Source organism: Macaca fascicularis, chromosome 1, assembly GCF_037993035.2.
Source record: "Macaca fascicularis isolate 582-1 chromosome 1, T2T-MFA8v1.1".
Taxonomy (NCBI): Eukaryota; Metazoa; Chordata; class Mammalia; order Primates; family Cercopithecidae; genus Macaca; species Macaca fascicularis.
The window spans coordinates 112,096,608-112,114,752 of record NC_088375.1 but is presented as its reverse complement, the minus strand read 5'-3'; the positions used below and the strand labels follow the sequence as shown (position 1 = coordinate 112,114,752).

The window sequence follows — 18,145 nt, the reverse complement described above, 5'->3', positions numbered from 1 at the left end:
CCACCATGCCTGGTTTTCATCAGCAATGTTTCCTGAGGTTACAGAAAGATTTGTAATCCTGGGAGGAAACACTCCCTTGAAGCAAAAGTGTTCTCCCCTCAAAAATGCAAGGAGCTATCTTCTTGATAGCCAGGCAGATAATTCTCAGGTTTTGCCCCCCAGAATCTCTATCTAAAATACAGCAGTGGTCATGCCTAGTGAAAAATTTGAGGGAACTCGCCCAATGTGGGGTTTCTTCAGATATATATATATATGACCAAATATCCTAAAAGATACTTCCTTCCATCATTCCATGCTGTTAGACATTTATAGGACCATGGATGGTGATCTTCTCCACACAAAAATAAATGCTGGTGCAGAACAGGTAAGTGTACTATAATTCGAGTACATCAGCTTTTGTCATTTTAAACCGTGGGTAAGACACGTTGGAGCAAGAGGGCAGGTTGATAACAAGAGGGAGTGTTTTTCTTTTAATTTTCTAATAGCAAAGTGATGTTTCCACTGTCATTTCAGAGTGAGGTGACAATTTGTTGTTGTTGTTGTTTGGTTTTGTGGGATTTTTTTGTTTGTTTGTTTTTGAGACAAGGTCTCACTGTCGCCCAGGCTGGAGTACAGTGGCACGATCATGGTTCACTTCTGCCTTGACCTCAGAAATTCAAGCAAACCTCTTTGCTAATCCTCCTGAGTAGCTGGACTACAGGCAGGTGACACCACACCCTGGGGTGTGAACTGGGATTTGATGTTTTCAGTTGGCTCCTTAATGGAATAGGTTCCCTTACTATTCTGGAATAGAGATTGTCTTCATGATTGTCATTCTCATGTGCATTATATTTCTACTACCCTGCTAATTTTTTTCTTTTTTTCTTTTTTCTTTTTGAGATGGGGTCTCGCTCTGTCGCCCAGGCTGTATTGCAGTGGCAGGATCTCAGCTCACTGCAACCTCTACCTCCCAGGTTCAAGTAATTCTTTTGCTTCAGCCTCCTAAGTAGGCACCTGGCTAATTTTTATATTTTTAGTAGAGACAGGGTTTCACTATGTTGGCTGGTCTTGAACTCCTGACCTCAAGTGATCCACCCGCCTCGGCCTCCCAAAGTGCTGGGATTACAGGCATGAGCTACCACGCCTGGTTCTCAAACCATTTGAAGTAAGCAAAGACAGATTTGTCTGGCTTTTTAGTACGTTGCTGAATTATCCTCCAATCTATATTTTTAGGAAGGACCTGGGGAATGGCAACATGGAGATATTTGGCTAAAATATGAGCCATTTCATGTTCTGCTTCAGTCTCTTTTGAAAATCCTTCCAATTTGACTTTTGCAACCAGTTAGTGGCCTTGCCTTTCTCACCAGCATGTGAATTAATTGATAAAGGTCAGAATATTTGGGCTCAAAGGTTTCAAAAGTTAAGTCAAATTTTCTGTCAAACCCTGTACGGATCTTGGAGGATCTTGGAGCCTGCTTAGGAACAGAAGAGCGAAATGTATTTAAATTTAGATCAGGGAAGTCTTTTATAATATTCTTAATTCACGTTTTGGTGAAGCGGTATACACAATGATAGGCTCCCCTCTTCCTGTGGGTTTGGGTTTTACCTTGAAAGGGGCTGTCAGAACGGAAGTTTCAGGGAAAGGGCCAGAGCCCTGGGGACTTTCCTCAGGTGATGGTGATGGAAGAAGAGGCAAGGCAGGACAGGAAGGCTCAGGTAAGAAAGACTATGCAGGTGCAGGGGCAGGAGGAGAAGGAGAAGTTGGAGGCGAAAGAGACAAAGCCTCCTCAATATTTCTCATTTCAGAAAACGTGTCAGTTTACCTCCTTCAGCTTACTTCCTCAATGGAGGCAATTTTCTCAGTTCTTTTAGAAATTTGAGAAATTTAGAAATTTCTAGGTCTCATTGGAAGTAAGTCTCCCATTTAATTTGTCTGGTTCTAAAACCAAATTTCTCTCTCTCTCTCTCTCTCTCTCTGTTTGTTTGTTGTTGTTTTTTTGTTTTGTTTTGTTTTGTTTTTGAGACAGTCTCACTATGTCAGCCAGACTGGAGTGCAGTGGTGTGATATTGGCTCACTGCACTCACCGCTTGCTGCATGACAGCCAGCAAGTCGAAGGACAAGGTGTAGGGGCAGGGAAGGTGACGTTATTCCAGAAAGCCACCAAACTGAACAGATGGTGAACTAATATACTAAAGAACCATCTTAAATTAATACGATTTTCAAGTTCCTTGTATGTTAGGGAAGGGAGGAAGAAGGAGGTGGTTGAGGTGAAGAGGTCTGACAATGACAGACTTATGGGCTGCAGTGAGAGCCCAAGGGGATGGTGAAAATTCTTTGTTCTTTGTCAGGTCACACTGCTCTTATAAATCTTCAACATAACACTGTTACTTGTGCATACAACCTCTTTATCTTCTCAGGAGTCAGTTTGGGGAAGTGATTATTGTCATCTGTGCTTTAAAGTTAAACTGTAAGCTAAATCCCTCCCATGATAGCTTGGCCTATGTGCAGAAATGAGAAAAAGCAGTTAGCCTGAAAGATATCACCACAGGGTAGGAAGGGTTAGGAGTAAAATGCAGTTAGTCATGCTAGGCCTCCTTTTTATTGTTATATATTTAATTCACTTGAATACGTAATTTTAATTTTTTATACTTTTTTTTTTTTTGAGACAGAGTCTCACTCTGTTGCCCAGTCTGGAACAGTGCAGTGGTGCGATCTTGGCTCACTATAACCTCTGCCTCCCAGGTTCAAACAATTCTTCTGCCTCAGGCTTCTGAGTAACTGGGATTACAGGAGCCCGCCACCATGCCCGGCTAATTTTTGTATTTTTAGTAGAGAGAGGGTTTCACCATGTTGGCCAGGCTGGTCTTGAACTCCTGACCTCGGGTTCCCCAAGTGCTGGGATGACAGGCATGAGCCACCTTGCCCAGCCTAACCAAGATTATTAAACCGTTCTAATTTGTCTAAAGAATCACATTGATTTTTAAAAAATAATGTAATGGGCCAGGTGAGTGGCTCATGCCTGTAATCCTAGCACTTTGGGAAGCCGTAGTGGGCAGATCACGAGGTCAGGAGCTCGAGATCAGCCTGACCTACATGGTGAAACCCCCATGTCTACTAAAAATACAAAAATTAGCCAGCTGTGGTGGTGTGAGCCTGTAATCCCCGCTACTCAGGAGGCTGAGGCAGGAGAATCGCTTGAACCTGGGAGGCAGAGGTTGCAGTGAGCCAAGATTGCACCACTGCACTCCAGCCTAGGTGACAGAGTGAGACTCTGTCTCAAATAAATAAATAAATAAATAAATAATAATAAGATAATGAACTTTTTCATGTCTTTATATATTAAATATTTACATTATTTAAATTGTTCAAAAGCATCAAAGATTCCTCTCTGCTATCAGCTTCATTTCATTTATTTCATTGTACCAAACTATCAAGACCATTCATTTAATCTACAGCTAAATCTAGTATTTTTTCATGTTAGAAATTCAACAAGAAAATTTTTCCCTAATGAAACCTCACATTTCAAGCATCAGTAGGCTGGGCGAGGTGGCTCACACCTGTAATCCCAGCACTTTGGGAGGCCAAGACAGGTGCATCACTTGAGGTCAGGAGTTTGAGACCAGCCTGGCAAACATGGTGAAACCCTGTCTCTACTAAAACTATAAAAATTAGCTGGGTGTGGTTGCGTGCACCTGTAATCCCAGCTACTCTGGAGGCTGAGGCAGGGAAATAGCTTCAACCTGGGAGGCAGAGCTTGCAGTCAGCTCAGATCGCACCACTGCACTCTAGCCTGGGCTACAGAGCAAGACTCTGTCTCAAAACTAAATAAATAAATAAGCATAAATAGTGAAAAATAAAATAAAATAAAAAATAAGGCACAGGATCTTGCTCTGTTATCCAGGCTAGAGTGCAGCGGGGCAATCATAGCTGACCAACTTGGAACTTCCGGACTCAGGAGATCCCCCTGGTTCAGCTTGCCTTGTATATTTTTAGAGATGAGGTCTTGCCCTGTTGCCCAGGTTGGTCTCCAACTGCTGGCCTAAAGCAATCCTTCCGCCTCAGCCTGTTAAGTTGCTGGGAGTACAGGCACAAGACATGCAGCCTAGCATTGTAGTAAAACAATTTTCAACAAATTCTTAATTTTCTTTCTTTTTTCTTTTTTTTTTTTTCCTGAGTTGAGAGTCTTACTCTGTCACCCATGCTGGAGGGCAGTGGTGCAATCATAGTTCACTGCAGCCTGCCTCAGTCTCCCTCATGCATTATCATGCCCGGCCAACTTTTAAAAACTAGCTAATACTTAAAAATTTGTAGAGACAGGGGTTTCACTATGTTGCCCAGGCTGGTCTCCAACTCCTAACCTCAATTGATCCTCCCTCCTCAGCCTCCTAAAGTGCTGGGATTGCGGATATGAGTCACCATACCTGGCTTAATATTCTTATTTTAATTTTATATTAGTGATTATTATTGTTCCTAAGATAATTGGGGCAGTGACTCCTTTAAAATTTTAGAGACCTAATTTGTCTATTCACTTCACTGAAAGAGTATGACAGTTTGTTTCATGAGAAAATATCCTATATTTATAAAGCAGGAGAATTCCTTCCACCAAACTAGGGGGCATTCTAAGGAAATGAATTGCGCTAAGTAACATCACTTAAGGTGAAAACAGAGGCAATGAATGGTATCTATTAATGTTTATCAGTGAAGGAAATAAACTGAAAATATTAACATCATTAGATCCTTGGAGGGCCTTCATTGCTGAAAATCTGAGTAATATTGTGATACCCTTTTGAATCCGGCAGGACATTCTCTTTCCAGGGCATATAACAGTGGGTGAATAATTTCTTTTCATTCATTTTCATTAAGGGCTGAATTTCCTTAATGTTCTGGAGATTATTACATTTGATTTGTATGGTTGTGAAAAGTGCCCATATTGCTGATTCCATTGCTTGTATGTGATCATATAAATCTTTTCTCTCCTTTCTGTAGTGTGGTTTAAACTTAATCCTTAAAGGACAAGTACTTGAATTTTAAAGCTGGTTAGAAACCTGAATATACCAATCACAGAACACTGCTCCTTACATGCTACAGATTCAGTTTTTTTCCTGTACTAAGATTTCTTTTAGATATAGTAAATTTGTTAAAGCCAAGAGCTCCTATGGAACGAAGTTTGGTGGGGGGGGAGGCACTGAGTAGTAAGATCACTCTTGTAACAATGATGCCACTCTTGCAGATATTGACAACTACTGGGCCCATAAAATTTTTACCAGACATTTGAAAGACAAGATATGAACAACTTACCATTGCTGCAGTCTCAAATATCAGGAAATACCATTATTCTCAGGACAATACATAGACAATAAAAGAGACTCACAGAGCAGATTAGCTGTCATGTATTACCAAACAGGGACTGGATCCTTGTCAACAACACCCATCAGAGATTGTCCCCAGAAATTCACTTCATAACATCAAAATCAAAAACCCACACTGATGGCAAAAAATAATAATACAATAATGAGAGAGAGAGAGAGAGAGAGAGAGAGAGAGAGAGAGAGACCTGTCCTATAGCCATACTTAGTGGGTAAAAGCCAAAAAGCTCAATTTCTGCTCATGATACTTAATAGAACAGAGGGAACATAAGCCAATAGCTCAGTGGGTTCAGATCTGCACCAAGTGCCTGTTGCATGCAGGATTCTACTGTCTCCAATAATATGTCACAGATAGACTAATTGTTTTTTGTTTTTTTTTTTTTGGACAGAGTCTCGCTCTGTCGCCCAGCCTGGGGTGCAATGCAATGGCGTGATCTCGGCTCACTGCAACCTCCGCCTCCCTGGTTCAAGCGATTCTCCTGCCTCAGCTTCCCGAGTAGTTGGGATTACAGACACACACCGCCACGCTCGGCTCTTCTCTTTTCTTTCTCTTTCTCTCTCTCTCTCTCTTTCTTTCTTCTTTCTTTCTTTCTCTCCTCTTTCTTTCCTTCCTTCCTTCCTTTTCTCTCTCTCTCTCTCTTTTTCTCTCTCTTTCTTTCGTTCTTTTTTTTTTTTTTTTGTATTTTTAGACAGGGTTTCGCCATGTTGGTCAGGCTGGTCTCGAACTCCTGACCTCAGCTGATCAGAAGTAGGTGAGGTCAGAAAACACATCCTGGGAGAGGCTGGCAAAATGTCCAGAACCGCCATTGCTAGGCCTGGGGTTTTCTTCTGTAGTGGATACTAGTATTCATGTAGTGCAGAGACAAAACCAATTAGATACTTCTGGGAGTTAAAAAGAGATGAATTTACAGTGCTATTTGAGAAGGAGTATTAAGGAATTTGCCAGGGTACTGACGCGTGTCAGGTGTAAACCGCAGGTTGAGAGAGAGCTAAGTATTTTCTGTCCATGAAGGTGATAAGCCAGGGCCTGAAGAAAGAGGGAAGGGGGAGGACGCTGGCGCCAGAAATAGGAAAGGGCTGCTTGGAGGCAGAAGGATGGGTGGGAGTGCTATCTAGAAAGTTGCCTGGCAATGGATGTAGGATGTGGAAGCGAGACATCAAACAAGAAGCTGTCGCTTAAATAAAGTCTGAAGAAAGACTAGATATGTAAACGGCAGGAGACAGCAGGGAAACTGGACCCGGCTCCTCATAAAATTTCCCGCCTTATATTTCAGGGCGGATCGCAGCGCATTTCCGCCAAGACAGTTGAGACTGCGGTTCTGACCTGGGGGCCTAGATGAATTGCGTTAGGGCACCTGTGCGCCGGCAGAGCCGTTCCCTTAAACAAAGTAAGCCTGTTATGTCTACAGCCAAAGGGGACACTAAGAGCCCCAAAGGCTCTGCTTTCACCCCAAAGAACAGCGCCCGTCTGCCTAGTTTATACCTGGCTCTATGAGGTGAGAACACATTCCCCGCTAGCGCAGAAATCCCACAAACTCCTGTGGGGGCTGCGGTTAGAAGCAGAGTCTGTGTAAAAGGTGACTGGGGGATAGGGAAAAACACGAAGATTTTTACACAGCGTGAGGACCCAAGAGACTGGAAACCATGGACCAATCTCTTCAAGAAGCAGTCCCTCTTAGAAAGGGAAGAGCTGTACGGCCTTCGCGCGAGTTAGCTTGTATTAAAAAGGCTCACAAGGGATGTCGCTTCATATTTGTCTTGCGGGGGAAGGAATGGTGACTTGTACAAGAATTGCACTTAAGACGCCACCCAAGACCCAAACCAGTAGAAGAAAGGAACCTTTAGCGTATAGCCTATTTTTTAATCTACAACAAACTCAGGGGAAAGCGCGAACGCAGTCCCCCACTACCACAAATTATGCAGTCGAGTTTCCCACATTTGGGGAAATCGCAGGGGTCAGCACATCCGGAGTGCAATGGATAAGCCTCGCCCTGGGAAAACCACCTTCGTGATCATGGTATCTCCCCTGCCAGGTAAGTATGAGCTCCGGCACCTCTGCCCAGCCACAGCCTCATACGCCTCACCCTTTACACACACGGTCACTTGCCCCGCGCACTCCCGAGCCCTTCTAGCCCTGACACACAGCTGGGACTCTCAGTTCCGACCAGCAGTCCTGAACTCGCTCTCATGGCAGGGGAACTCCTTCATGGCGAAGCAGCAGGTGGCGAAGCAGCAGCCCCTGCGCTGCCTCATCTACATAGAAGTCGCCCTATCCGTGATGTCACCGATAGTGCATTTCCCAGTCCCCGTCTGCTTTTCTGTCACTTAGCCGACCAACCCGCTGCCGGAGCCGGCAAGAGGAAGTGACGTCTTCCTCTCCCTTTTTGCCTCCGCCACCGCATCTGTTCTCTCTCAAAGAAGCGGGTCCTTAGCCTGAGTTGTGAAGCAACCTTTGGGCGGCCAGCTGGACCCTGGGCACCCTTCTTCAAATAATGGCTTTTAATTCTCGGACTAGAACGTTTAAGATTACAAAAGAAACCGGTTCTCTTCACACCCTTAGCCATGTAATGTAGCATTACGCTTGAAATTGGAAGCCATTCAATATCAGCAAGAAACCATATTTATGAAAGTAAAGAGGCCGCTCAGATGACTGTAAACCAGCCTTCCTTACTGATTTTATCACTGGTAATGTTATAAAGACAGTTGTCCAGTTTCATGAATCTCGTAGTTTTTTTTTTCTTTCCAAATTCAGTATTGTAGAAAATTATGCTGCCCCAGAAGAGATGATTGAACACTCTCAAGCGTGGTGTTGGACTTTGTCATCTCTTGCACAGCCATCTCCAGACCTTAGTGCTTACCTCATGTTAGTATTTTATATTCTGCGAAGACAAAAACCAAAATAATCCAAATTTGACACAAATACCTGGGATCCATCTTATTTGAGATGTTTAACACATGTCTGGATCATCTTTTCTTATATTGGATTATAACACAGGAAACACTGTGAGGTAAGCAAAGTTGGAATGCCCAAGTCAAAAACCATTTGAATATTTACAAGCAGATTTGAGACAGGAATAATACAGGGTGGTCACAGAATAACAAATTTTAGGCAGCAGATTTACATGACTTGAGGCTACGGGCTGAGAAGATGCTGAAAAACCAGGGTGTGGACCAAGCTGGCTAAGACTGACTAAACCCAATGTGGTGCTGGATTTGACACAGGTTTTACCTAGGCCCTCATTATATGCTCATTAACATACTAAATCACACACCCACCAGTGCCATGACAGTTCTGAGACCAATATTTGATGTAAAAATGAATGGCACCACAGTTCTGAGACATCTCCACCTTTACCCAGGAATTTTCATGAATATTCCACTCTTTGGTTAAAGAAACCCATCAAGATGAAACCCCAGAACCCATTGTTCTCTCTCGGATATGCCCGAACTCACCTTTCTTGAGTGTGTACTTTTTGCTTTGCAATAAATCTCTTCTTTCACTATTTGCTGACTCATCCTTGACTTCATTCTCAAGATGGTGTCAAGAGCCTGGACACCACAGCTATGATCAAGGTCAAACCAGGTCGAGGAACCTCCCCCAGCCCACCAGTATCAGATTCTATTCCATTGCTCAAATCACAAAACATCGAGTGGAGAGTTCTCCTTGGAGACCATAAAGTAAAGATTCTGTGGCATGGCAGCCAGTTAGGCCACCGGAAGGCATGGCAAAATATTGAAAATGAGGGATTAGGTGACAGTGTAGCAACTGCTGAATACTAAATACTTGATCCAGGCCCCATTCCCTGGATACTGACAGGGAGACACATTGTCCAGGTAGTAGTGGAGAAATACTTTCTGGGTGTCTGACCAGCCTTTGTGGAAAGAACTGGCACCATCCTGCAGATGTAACCGCCTGATGGGTTCTTCCTGCCCACTGTACACACAAAATCAATTCGTGGAGACCATGGCATTGCAGTAAAGAGTTTCATTGACACAGGCCAGCCACAACCTGTGGGAGACAGAGTTACTACTCAAATCAATCTCACTGAAGGCTTGGAGGTAAGGGATTTTTCAAAGATAGTTTGGTGGGGAGGGCGCTAAGGTTTGGGCAGTGCGGATCGTTAGGGATGAAATCACAGGGAAGTGGAAATGGCCCTCCCGCATTGAGTCAGCTTCTGGGTGGGGTCAAAGGGACTGGTTGATTTTCGGGCCAAATGGTGCCATCCAGTAGTCAGAAATGCAAAAGCCTGAAAAGACATCTCAAGAGGCCAATCTTAGGTTCTACAATAGTGATGTTCTTCACAGCAGTAATTGGGGAAGCTGCAAATCTTGTGACCTCTGGAATAATGACTGGTAATTATTTAATGAGGCATACATCTTAGTAGAATTCATGCCCCTTTCATCCTCCTAACTTGGTGGCCTTTCATTAGTTTTACAGGGGTAACTTAGTTTTGGGGAAGGTTATCATTTAAACAAATCTTTTTGGCTGTTCCCAACCTTTTTGGCACCAGGGACTGGTTTCATGGAAGACAATTTTTCCATGGAAGGGGGTGGTGGATGGTTTCTGGATGAAACTGTTCCTGCTCAGGTCATCAGGCATTAGTTAGAGTCTCATAAGGAGTGTGCAGTCTGGATCCCTCACATGCTCAGTTCCCAATAGAGTCTGAGCTCCCATGAGAATCTAATGCCGATGCTGATCTGACAAGAGGCGGAGCTCAGGGGGTAATGCTTGAAAGCCTGCAGCTCACCTCCTGCTGTTCAGCTGGGTTCCTAACAGGCCATGAACCAGTACCTGTCTTGTGACCCTGGGGGTTGGGGACCTCTTATTTAAACTATAAACTCAATTTTTCCCAAAGAGAGCTTGGGAGAAATTGCACAGGAATGAGCAAAGACAGCCAGCCTGTGAGGCTAGAACCAAGATGGAGTCAGCCATGTCAGCTTTCTCTTATTGTCAGAATTTTGCAAAAGTAGTTTCAGAGGGACTACCCTGGACACTTGTTAAAAACCTGAGATGGATTTTATGTACTACAGTAGGCAAGAGAGACCAGCAGAGAACTGAGCTCAACCTCAAATACAGCAGGAAGAGTTGAAGATTATAGCCAATTGCAAGATAAGAAAGTCAGTGGATGGAAAATTACTAAGAGGAACTTGATTAGCTATCAAAGGTGGTTGGGAGGACTTTTGCTAAGCTAGACTCAACAGTATTATTTTCTGAAACTGGACTTTCAGAAACCAATAGAGAAAAGGGCTCAAAGGAAAGCACTAAAGTTTGGTAAAAGATGGAGTCCTTGTCAACTCTACATTGAAGCTTCTGCAAAAAAACGAAGACCAACCAAATGAAAAAAAGCAAAAGCTATTTATTCTGAGTTTGCTATAGCAGGGAGTCAGCCACTGTTACTTGTGTTTTGGTAGAGACTTGAAGGCAGTCAGAAGGGTGGGAAAGCTTTTTAAAAAGAAAGGCTTCAGGTATGCTTGGACTGGACGCTGTCAGCATGGTGAAGCTGTAGATAATGAAAAAATCAAAATATTTTACTCCAGAATATATTTCTTTGGCATATTTTAAGACGACTGTCAGAGAGCCAGCAAACAGAAGTAACTCTGCAAAACTATCTTTTGTAGGGGAAATTTACACCTGGAGAGAATCTGCATTAATCCAGCCTTCCCTTGTCAGGACTGAGAAATAAAAATAAGCCCTAGGCCCTACAACGAACTGAATGGACTCCCTCTTGGCTGACAGGACCTCAGAGAAGCCTTGAAAGCTGTTTCTGGCTGTGACAGGATAGGATGTCGGACATGCCCCCTTAAAACCCCTCCCTCACTAACTGCCATTATAGGCAGAACAGCAGAGGGAATTGGAAGTTGGATAAAAGGCAGAATTAGTAAAAGCAGAAACAGAAGCAAGGTGATGGGGTGGGAGAGCAAGAAGGAAAATAAAAGGCAGAAGTTGAGTAGCCAAAACAAAAAGTAAGATTAAAAAAAGCAAGCAAGCCTGGGTGCGGTGGCTCACGCCTGTAATCCCAGCATTTCGGGAGGCCAAGGCGGGCAGATCGCCTGAGGTCAGAAGTTTGAGACCAGCCTGACCGACATGGAGATACCTGGTCTCTACCAAAAATACAAAAAGTTAGCTGGGCGTGGTGGTGCACTCCTGTACTCCCAGCTACTCAGGAGGCTGAGACAGGAGCATTGCTTGAACCTGGGAGGCGGAGGTTGCAGCGAGCCGAGATTGCACTACTGCACTCCAGACTCTGTCTCAAAAAAAAAAAAACCAAAACAAACAAACAAACAAAAAAAAACAAAAAAACCCAGCAAGGATCCCCATTGCTGGCAAGATCCAAAGCAGTAAAGGGGCAGCTCCTCAGAGATAGACATGTGCATTCAAGAAAAAAAGTATCCTTAACCTGACTCCATATGATAATGAGCTCATTAAAACTCATGTATTTGGACTACATATCATGCATGTACTTAAAATTATGGGATGGAGGCAATGTGCAAGCACACAAGGGCCAAAGTAACTAAGCAACCCACCTATCAATCTAAAGGCAAACACTGGCTAAAGAGTAGGCATCCTTGTGAAGAGAAGAATAAAAACCACACATGAAAAGACCCAAAGTACACCAAACTAATACTGATCTCATCTCCCAGAGGTCAGCCCACTCTCCCCACTCTGAGAGTGTTACTGTACTTAATAAACTTTTGCTTTGCTTTGCTGCTTTGTGTGTGTCATGCACAGTTCTTTGTTTGGGACACCAAGAGCCTGGAACTGCATGGCACCATCTGGTAAGAATTAGGACTTTTTTCCCTAAGGGTTAACAAACCAACCCTTTTGAAAGACTTGCTTCACTACTGTTATCAACCAGCAGCCTGACACTTTCCCTTCCTTTTGTGGTTTTGACAAAGCAAGCAAGCAGCATTCCCTCCTGATAAGAGACCACCGACCTAGGAATGATTCTGGCCAGACTACAGAGGATGTGCAGTGAGGGTTTTCATGTCCTCTGCTTCAGCTTTTGACTTCAGAGGGCTGCAAACTCCACTCTCAGATAGCTAATGCCACCATTTTATGAACATGGGCCCCATGGAGAGGCACGAAGCTCAGTTGCACATCTGCACATTTTTCCTCTTGTAAATATTCATATTGGAATATTATTAGGTATTGCTCCCGTGAAAGATACATTTGCAGAATGTACTCAAATTAGAAGCGTTATATAAACACTATAATGTAGCAATGGCGCATCCAGTTCTCTACACTATAGAAATATCTGCGGTGTAGACATTTCCACAATGACCAAAGATATGTGTACAAGAATGGTGGCTGCAGCATTCTTTGTAATCCTAAAACCATGAAACCAACCTCATCTCAAAAACATTTTTTTTTGTTTTGTTTTGAGATGGAGTCACACTCTGTTGCTCAGGCTGGTGTGTAGCGATCTCAGCTCACTGCAGCCTCCACCTTCCAAGTTCAAACAATTCTCCTGCCTCAGCCTCCCGAGTAGCTGAGATTACAGGTGCATGCCACCATGCCTGGCTAACAAAAACATTTTGAAAAGGGTTAAATAAATCATGCACAAACTGAGGAAAAATACTGTTTTCAAAAATGGAGAGGATCACTATGATGATGACTGATTCCACTGGTCACATTATTGATAGAACAATCAGTAAATCCAGTCACATCCTGGGGATACTACTGGACTCCTATTACTAAAATATGAAAAAATGGAGGCACGTAAATTACTTGTTTAAGCGTATAACGGACTGAATTAGAATTTTATCACACCACAAGTGGGTTCCTAGGTCTCTGTTTCAGGATTCTTGAGTTACGCAGGTGTAAACCTGCCATTTCAGGAGATACCCTGTTAAGAATCTGGTCCGGGAGGTGGGCTGGTCCTTGACATGGATCAGTCATAAATTAGTGGTTTGTTACTCCGGGAAGATAAAATCTTCCCCGTTTGCCTAGTGATTGACAATGAGCGCATGCTTTAAAAGTTGCAGTAAGCGTCCCTGGGTGGGCTCGAACCACCAACCTTTCGGTTAACAGCCGAACGCGCTAACCGATTGCGCCACAGAGACAAGTGCTTTCGAACTTACTAGGCGATACAGGAAGGGCGCACTCACTAAACTTCCTCCTTTCCTTCTATTCTCAGGGCCCGCCCGGCAGGACGACTGAGCAAGGCCTTGGAAAACCAGAGAGATTAGAGCGGTGAGTCGCGCTGGTCACGTTGGACACCTGCGCGTTAGGAGATTTTGGAGCCAGAGGGAGAGCCGAATGGCCTTCGCCCGCCTTGCCCCTCTCCTTCTTCAGAAGCCCCCAGAAACTCCCCGGTCGGCGACCCAGCCCGAGCCGCCTGGGGTCCCAAGGGAAGCTGAACGCACGGTGGGCTCCCAGGATGGCTCTTCCCGTTCTCTGCGCCGCCTTCACCCAGTGAGGGAGCCTGTGCCCACCCTGCCCAGTTGCTTTCGGGGCCGCTGCGGAGCTGCCGCTGCCATCTTCGGATCCTGTGTCCCGCACGGGGGCTCCACCAGGGCAGGGATGGTGGCGAGGGTCGTTCGTGGGTCCCCTTGCGGGGAGCAGGGTCTGGCACTCACCAGGGCGCCCGACTAGGACTTGCCGAATGAATCCATCGTCGCCTTTAGCTTTTAGTCCTTTGAAGAACCCTGAGAGTGGAAATCAAGAGATACTTTCCGTGAGGAAGTTCTGTTTACAAATCGTTGATTTCTCGGCACCCCCGCGGGGCGGGCAACTGGCAGGGCCTCCAGTGCACCTTCTGCGCGGTGGAGCCGCGGGAACTCAGCTGGGCCGTGGTCTGGTCCTGGGGCCGTAGAGCGGGAGCGGGGGAGGGGAAAAGCAAAAGCTGGGAAAGTCGCCGGGGAGCGGTGGACCAGACCTCCAGACCTCCAGACCTCCTGAAAGGCTCATGCAGAGGCACAGGCGGGATCTTCTGGAAGTGAGAATTGTTTTTGTTTGTTTATTTATTGTAGCAGAATGGGGAAATGGAGAGAGAACCTGAAAGAGCCCCAAACTCGAGGACCTGTTGCTCCCCAAGAATAACATCTTCCAGAACTAAACAGAAAACTAGGCGTCTGGGAACCCTGAAATCCTTGGAGGAGTAGCATCATCATGACCCTCTGTGTTCCTTTTGGCAAAGGACTTGCTTCCATTGTTTGTTTGTTCAATTGTCTGTTTGCTAAATAAATAAAACTCTTTTCATGTATCTTTAAAATTATGTTGGTTCCATTATTTTATGATTACAAATAGTGCTGCAGGCATCATTCTTGTACACTTCTCATTGCCCACTGGTATATTTCTATAGGGTGGAGGCCTGGAGAGCAGTTGTTCCGGGATAGTGTTTACATAGCTTTTACTTCATTCCGTTTTCTTTCTTTTGTTGCTTTATTAGCTATAACCCTTTTCTTATTTCAGTGGCTGCTTTAGTGTTTCTGGGATACATCTTTAATTTATCACAGTCTGCTTTCAAGTGTCATTATACCTCCTTTTCTGGCCTTTATCCCAGTGTTATATATTTTTACTTTATGCATTATAAGCTTTGGGATTCATTATTATTACTTTTATTTATTATGTCAAATATTTTTAAAACATTTAAATTATAAGAAAATGTGTAGTACATGCTTTCTAAATGCCATTTCCAATATTGGTTTCTTTGTATGGGCCCACATTTTATTTGGTATCCTTTTGCTTCTGCCTGGAGGACTCTTAAGATTTCTTGTAGTGTGGGTTGGTGAATTCTTTTAGCTTTTGTATGTTTTTCACTGTAATTTCACAGTTTTGAAATTTTATTTTTGCATAGAATTCTAGGTTAACTTTTTTTCTCAAGGTACTTTAAAAATGTTGCCATTAATGAAGCATTGTCATTATAGTATCTTTCTTTCCTGTGTTTGTAAAAATGGCATAAAGCCGGTTTCTTGTGCTGGTTATATAATTTTCAGATTGTGTATTTAAATTAAAATATTAAATTTTACTAAAAAAACTAAAATAATAATCATGAATGTCGTTAATTCATCTTAAGTTCCACCAACAGTGCACTTAAAATGTGCCCAACCTGAGAGTCAAACCTACCTGCTGACGTGTAATTTGTGTTTGTGAGACATTCTCAACAGCATTTGCTTTCCCCAGCCGAGTGATTTTCCTCACATCTGAATGTCTTCAGTGCAAAAGGAAACATTTTTCTTTGCAAAAATACTTGAAATTATTCTTACTTCAAGTAAGTGCATTAAATACAAACTTCTCAGTTGCATCCCTGGAATCCATCAAAAGCCCGAGAGAGACAATCAAGTCCTTCAGGATCAAGAGCTAAACAGGGGAGGACAAAATATGGCTTCTTCACTAGGAGTCAAGCCAAAGTCAACTGATTTGGTCTCCAACGGAGACTGGAACTCGGTTCACCAGCGACGTGAGGACCCGGCCCAGAGGAGGCGGCCTTTCTCTTCGTGGTGCCTTCAGATAGGAAATCTCCAGGATTTCTTTCTTTCCCTTTGATCTACTCCCAACTCTCCCGTTCTATTTCTTCAAGACCTTTTTCAGATCCCTACTGCAAAGGACCTAAGGGGCTGGTGCCATTCCCTACTGGTCCTTCCCTGGCTGGGTATCTTCACCCACGCTCACCCGGAACGTTACTGCCCACCAGAGACAGCGAGAGGACCAAGGAGGGCGGCGGGTGCGGTGGGAACCACAGAGTCACCTCGCACCTGTGCCTCCTGGGTTCCTAGCAAATTGAATAAATGTCCCCTGGAGCTTCTCTGCAGGTCACAGGGAAGGGGAGGGTGGCTGCCAACCTGGCAGGAGAAGCTTCAAGAAGCATCAGGAGGACCTGGCCCTGCCCCTGCGCCTTGAAGACAGGCCTGGCCAGGTTGATTTTGACGGGTAGGCCCAAAGGAAAGGTTCAAGGGCAGCCCAAACCCTACCCAGAGATTAAGGCTCTTAAATGTCTGACGGTTTTGAGACTCCTCATTAGAATCGATCCCGCCTGTATCAGGAGACTCCTTTGCCAAAATTCAGAGACCAAGAAAGAGAAAGATTAGGCAGATCAAAGTCTGTAATTAACCAACCAGGAAACAATTTTTCTGACAAATTGTATGTGTGCTGTGAGAAACAGACTAGCCTCAAGGAGAATCTGTTTTTTTGGCTTGAGTGTAGGGAAGAATGGAGTTGCCACCAACAGTGGTGTGTTGAAATGGCAGGTGCATCAGGATGTAGACGTCAAGGAATTAAAAATATTTTACCCCAAAATACATTTCTTTGACATATTTTGAGATGTCTGTTCAGAGAGCCAGCTGCAGAAGTAGCCCTGCAATGTTGTCTTTTGTTGGGGAGATTTGCATCTGTAGAGAGTCTGCATTGATGCAGCCAAGTCTTTCTTTGCCCAGATCTAGGAGAGATGAACTGAAATCCTGACACCTGTAAAGGTCTGAAAGAAACTTTTAGGGTTTATTCTCTCTGAGAGCTGCTACCTGTAAGGTTTCATTTACATATTAAGACCAACTTTGCTAGCCAAGCCTCCTCTTCTCTCCCTCCCATAACCTGTCTTTCCCACAATAAATGGATATACCTCTGACTCTGATGGTACCTGGTTTTGGCCATGCTTTGAGCTCTCATTCATTCTGTTACCTTGAGATGGTATATAAGCTTCTGCATCCCATTGTGGGTAGGGTAGGGTAATCACTCTGTGACTCTCCCCATGTACATGTTAGTACATTTTATGCCTTTTCTCCAATTAATATGCCTTTTGTGACTTGATTTTGGAGTGAAACTTCAGAGGGTTAAGAGGGGATTTCCGTTGACCTCTACAGTTTTGGAGCTGTAAGCAGGATAGCAAAGCTTTGCTCTTCTGGAAGCTGCAGTGAAGAACCCAGGATCTGATCAGCTGTCATAAGGGTAAGAATTTTTTTTACCAGCCAGGCTCCCGGCCTCCTTCTCTGTGTGGAATCTGTTCAAGTGGATAGTAAAAATCACTGTTTCTTTCTTTTCCCTCTCCAAAATCTTGATTAATAGGAGAAAAGGATTTGTGTGACTAGTCTTGGGTGTAGTGACTCTGGTGTGCTTTTTGGTACTTTGTGGTACCAATTCAAATTGTTTAATCCCTTTCTTCCCAGAAATTGTCTGTTCCTTTGTCTTTGTCTCTATGTGTTATTCTGTCATAAAAGGGGGTACTGGTTGAGGTTCCTTCTCATCTTATTTGATGTCCTTGAGAGCTTGACTTGTGACCAAGTGGGAGCACTTTCTCTTGGTTTTCGGTATCTGGAAAGAGGTGGTAATTTTCAGGTCATAGTAGGTGGCCTGTCTGAAAATGGCTGGGAATGTGAGCACACTGTTTGCTCTGACTATGTCAAGCTCTTGGGATTTGTCTTAAGAAATCCCATCCCTTCAAGGCTTTTGTCGTCTCAACTTTTGTTGCCTGGTTAGTCCTAGGAAAGCTCAATCCCAAGAGGACCTACCTGGTATAACAGATTCACAGGTCTGTGACTGGAAGCCCCCACAAATGTGTGGGTTACTGGAGGCAAACATCATCCTTAACCATCTGTGGCCTACTCCTTGCATTGAACTTTTTTCTTGGAGGGCAATCATTGGGATTGCCTCTTGTATGACCTTCCCAGGAAGTTAACCTGGAAAATGACATCCTGGGCTTTCCACAAAGAGGCTATTTGGTTGAATTGCTTTTGGAATAATTACACCATTCTAAATTCTAGTTGACAGTGGACTGAAGATGGATCCCTTAGACACCTGAATTAAAAAAAAAAAAAAGATTTTAGAGATCTCTTATTTTAAACAGTTGATAGGAAGATCAAATTT

The 18,145-nt window shown here is 43.9% G+C and overlaps 2 non-coding genes across 2 annotated transcripts; both read right to left on the bottom strand.

The window, feature by feature from the left end:
• Nucleotides 1-7,223: 7,223 nt before the first annotated feature.
• Nucleotides 7,224-7,387, bottom strand: LOC135969028 (U1 spliceosomal RNA). Its single transcript, XR_010584082.1, has one exon. It is a non-coding gene; the product is annotated as a U1 spliceosomal RNA (small nuclear RNA).
• A 5,949-nt stretch (nucleotides 7,388-13,336) lies between these two features.
• TRNAN-GUU (transfer RNA asparagine (anticodon GUU)) lies at nucleotides 13,337-13,410 on the bottom strand. The gene has a single exon. It is a non-coding gene; the product is annotated as a tRNA-Asn (tRNA).
• Nucleotides 13,411-18,145: the final 4,735 nt, after the last annotated feature.